Genomic DNA, 5,011 nt, shown 5'->3' with positions numbered 1-5,011 from the left:
GTCATACCACAATGAAATTGAGTCATACTTGTTTTTGTTTTTGTCTTGAGGTCCCATGGTCTTAGGTCTAGGGTTTTAAGTCAAAAATCACTGCAAGGTCATGAGTCCAAACCCCGTGAGTGCCCAGCAAGCCAGAAGGAGGTATGTACATCTGTTTCAATGTTATTTTCATCAGCTACAGGTCATTTAATGCCTTGGATTTAAAAACCCTGTTTTTAAGTCCAAGGTCATGAGAACTTTGTAAAAATAAAGAAATTTTCAAAAGTTTTCAAAAGTGCCGGCAACAACCCTGGTTCCTTCGCCACAGCCCATCAGATGGTCAACCTGCAAAAAGAACGAAGTCAAACGCCTCAAAGAGCTAATTTCAGGACAAAATGAACTCCAAAACAGTGTTAAAAGAGAATGCAAAATGAAAACATTATAAAGTGGGTTTCTAAAGTCAATTTTTTTTAAAACGACCCTATAAAGGTAAATTCCCTCCTTGCAAAGTTTCAGTGTGCATTTGAGAGCGAAAAATTACAAGCAAGAGGCAAAGAGGGCGAATTTGGGCGATTTCCAGCAAATTCCAGGCTTTGGAGGGTGCGTGACCACTCCACAGGGGTGCGCGACCACCTGGGTGGTGCGCGACCACTCCATCCAATTTTCGCAGTGTATTTTTGGTCGCGCGCGACCACTCCAAGGGTGCGCGACCACTCCAAGGAGGGGCGCGACCACTCGTTCCGCCTTCACAAAAACTCACCCAAACTTCAATTTTCTCTCAAATTCGCTCGTGGATTCTACAAGGTATGCCTCCTTTATTAAGTTTTGAATTGTGTCATGGATCCAAAGGAGGGTTATGGTCATAAATATCATGCAAGAAATTAATGAAAAATAGGTTAAGTGACTTGATGTCTTTGCAAGCTTATGTTAGGTTGTATTGTTTGTTTTTCAAGGTAATTTTTCCTTTATTCCCTTCCATTATTTTCCCATTATAAATTCACATGTGTTAGAGTGTCATTTTCATTAATCTCATTTGCAAAGAAGCGCTAAAACCCTACCCCAAATTCCATGAAACCCTAACCCCTCCTAAACCCTATTTCAAACCCTAGTTTTCTACCATGCATCATGCTCAAACCCTACACTATTACACACAACAAATTATATATGTAAATTGCACAGCAAAAGAATGAAAACAAATATAGTAAAAAGAAAAGAAAATGATGACAAGGCATGCTTATAATCACACAAAAACAGAGTAAAAAATATAACTTGCATAGCCTTATAAAAAACAAAAGAAAAATGTCATCTTGCTGTAAATATCAAAGGTTAGAAGCTGTGTGAAAATCATGACAAAGTTTATCAAATGTACCAGCTGCTAGCTATCAAAAAGGGGCAGTTTTGCTGTGCTAGGGTTTGTGCATTGACATGGTATCATCTCCCTTTCCCTAGACTCTGTTTTCCTACCTATTCCCCTCATGAAAAACCCAATTCAATTGCCTATCCCTTCTTCAAACTCCCTATGCAATTGAATCTCCTTCCCTATTGTCAAAACATGCAATGAAACCTTAATTCACTCATGACAAATGCAATTATGAAGCTGCCAGCACTATTGAAAGACTGCTGTTGTGAAAATTGGTTGGCAGACTTTGTTAATAGGTTTCATTACTCCCTAACCCTAATTCCCTATATCCCCTCATTCCCCTAATTCCCTTGATACAATCCCTCTCCCTTCCATTACAAAATAATCACAGCAACCCTTCTCTTCCCCTTGTAATCAAATACCCAAAACCCCTGTTTTCCATTAGCATCAAATGGCCATTTTTACATGTGAAAAAACAGAGTATGCTTATGAAAGGCATCAAAAGACAAAATAAGCAAAGGAGCAGCCTGTTACTTGTACATCATTGATGCTACCCTATTCCCCTATGCCCATGCCATTATTTCCTCCATCATGGAGATTTTTATTGTCCTTTCCCTTGGTGCTCAAAATACAAATTTTCCCTAATAAAGTATTAATTTGCAAATGATGAGAGATAGAATGACATGTTTAACATTGTGTGATTGTTTCCTTCGAAATTCCCTGTTGTTTATATATATATTTTCCCTTTCCTTATGTAAATTCCCTACCCTAACATTTCCCTCATGATTTTTCCCCTTGAAAACAACATACTTCACAACATTTTGCAGGCGGGGCAGCAGTCATCTTGGCTTATTTGTTCCACCTTGCTCAATAACATCATGTCAACCACTGAGACTAATGAGCAAGGTGATGACCGATCTTCATCCACGGAGGTTGAGACACAGCAGAGGCCTCGTAAGGGTGGCAAGGGTGGTCACCACAAGAGAGAAGAGCCCACATCCTTGGCAGAGTTGCAGGCTTGCCCATTGGCAGTGACTGGCTTTCAGTACATGTCATGCTATCAGTTTTGCGAGAGGCTTGCACAGATTCAGCATCATAGGGAGCTGGCCCGGTTATTTGTTTTACACCTTCATGACGGGCAGGTCACCCTTGCAGGGGTGAATTTTATGTTTTCTCTAGAGGCTATTTCACTGGCTACCGGGATACCCAATGTGGGTGAGGTGTGGCCAAAGCGCAAGTGGCTGGATTTTGTTTACTTTGAGCCATATGTCAGGCCAACATACATACACAACTTGTCAGGGAACTTTCCTTTCAGATTCCTCCGAGAGGAGTATGCTCCTATCATGCGGCTTATCATGCATTACTTCACATGTGAGGGAAGGTTTTCACGAGTCTTTGCTTGTCACATTCGCCTGTTGATGCACTTTACCCGAGTGAGGATGATGAACATCCCGGTTTACTTCTTCCAGGATATACAGAGGATGGTGTCCGTGTTTCAGAGGCAGTCCCCAGCTCAGCAGCTCAGGAGCTTGTGTCATCATGGTCTCATCCAGCTGGTTGTTTCCCATCAGCTGAGTCAGCAGAGCATTTCTTGGGCAGATTTTATCTCCCGTGAGTTCTTCACACAGCCACAGCCAGAGCCAGAGGTCATTCATGAGGTGGGAGGTCCATCGTACCAGCTCGAGATTATTGTTCCGAGACATGTGGCTTCTTCCCCTCGGGTCACCTATCAGAGAGGTCCTAGGACCTTATTTGCAGCAGCTCGACGAGTATTTTCTCCACAGCAGGTGGAAGGGGTCTCGTCATCTTCTTCAGATCAGCGAGTGTTATCTCCACACCAGGTGGAAGGGGCCTCGCATTCTTCATCAGCAGAGGCAGTACGGGAGGGCAAGAAGCCCATGATTGAGGATGAGAGAGCTGGTGATACACATGATGATTTCATTGGTCGTGATGCCCGCTCTCCTTCTTCAGATTTTTATGAGATTATCAAGCAGAGAGAGGAGGAGAACCTCGTGTTGCAGCAAAAGCTCCAAATGGCTCAATGGACCATCACTTATCTAGAACAGCGCACCAAACAATTAGAAGAAGAAAAATAACTTGATGAGCTATGGAGGATCCACAATGATCGAACTTTGAAACGTAGGAGGCCCGGTGACCCATTGCCTGCTGACCGGGAGTCCATGCTTATCTGTGTGAATGCACACTTGGAAAGATTGTTGGAGAAGGCAAATCATGACAAAGAGCTGCTACGCAACATGAAAACACACTATTGGGCAAGATTGCATGTTTGCAAGGCTAAAATGAAAATTCTCCAAAGGAAGCTGTCAGAGGCCCAGAAGAAGAAGAAAAGGACAAACCCACTCCGTATCTTGGCTAAGGCATCCCTCACTCACCATGGTACTCATTAGCCTTCATCTAACAACAAAATCAAAAAAATTTGAGAGTTTTGGAGCATTTTAGAAATTTTTTGGAAATTTACAGGTTTTTGCCTATGGAGTGGTCTCACCCCCCGCGCGACCACTCGGGAGGACTGCTCAGAATCACAAAAAGTTGACATTTTTGGAAAGGGCATGCAAAAAATAGAATTACCTATACTTGGGGTCAACTTGATTTTGAGATTTGGGCCTCCAAAAGCTCAAAATACATCAAAATTTTGACTTTCTGCCCACTTTTTGAGTTGCAGAAAGTGACCTTGGGAGAATTGACTTTTGAGGGGTCAAATCAACTCCAAATCCATAAATTTCACTTGGGATGGAAAGTAGACAGATCAAGCTTTCCAATGAGCCATCTTGCACCTGATTTGGACCAGTGGAACCCACTCAAAAGTTGCTGCAAATGGGCGCGACCACTCGAGCAGGGGGCGCGACCACTCGAGCTGAATTTGGCAGTTTTGACTTTTCAGGCCAGAAAACACTGTTTTCACCTTGGTTGATGATTTTTACTTGTAGATGATGGATGAATGTATAATTTTCATGGCACATTGATAGATTTTATCTCTCTTTACCCTTCTAGAAGCTTCCTTGATGTAAAAAGTGAATAATTAATGCATGGATGAGTTAGCTAAGTAATAGAGGCAAGTTGTTTGACTACCTATTATCTAGTGCTTAGTTTAGAATCAGTTCAAACTGCTCCTAGGAAGCTGAGCTCGACCCCTAGAGGTGGGGAAAGGAGTTAGATGGTCTATATTATGCCTTCTCTTGCTCATTTTCATGGTTGGACTCTTGTGGGAGAAGCATTATTGTATATTGTACATCTATTACTGCAATTTAAGGAAAAGGAAGGCCAGGGTTTTGCAGACATCATTGTGGATTCTTGTGGATTGTTGTGTTGATGGTGTGTTCTCTACATGTTACTGTAAGTGTGTTTATGTGTTCCATCTCTTTCTTTGCTGCTAATTGAACAGATGAAGTGATAAAGTTTGAATTCATGCATGCCATGCTCAGCTTTTAATTTTGTTCAATATCTATGTTTTCCACTGTCTAAAGAGGATTCAAAGTTGTTGTTTGCCCTCTTTAGCTCCTCCTCTATCATTCCTGATCATCCATCTCAGATTAAGGCATCAGCACTCACTCCTACCTTGCCCCAAAGATTCCCCTGCAAAAACTGAGCCCAATCCCCGCACCCTGAATTGCACTCCCTCCAATTGCCACCAAAAACCCCAAAAATCTTTAA

Source organism: Pinus tabuliformis, chromosome 2_1, assembly GCF_031772625.1.
Source record: "Pinus tabuliformis cultivar Carrire ecotype Pingquan chromosome 2_1, CPIR1, whole genome shotgun sequence".
Classification (NCBI taxonomy): Eukaryota; Viridiplantae; Streptophyta; class Pinopsida; order Pinales; family Pinaceae; genus Pinus; species Pinus tabuliformis.
The sequence above is the reverse complement of the archived record's forward strand: the minus strand, read 5'-3'. Positions refer to the sequence as shown.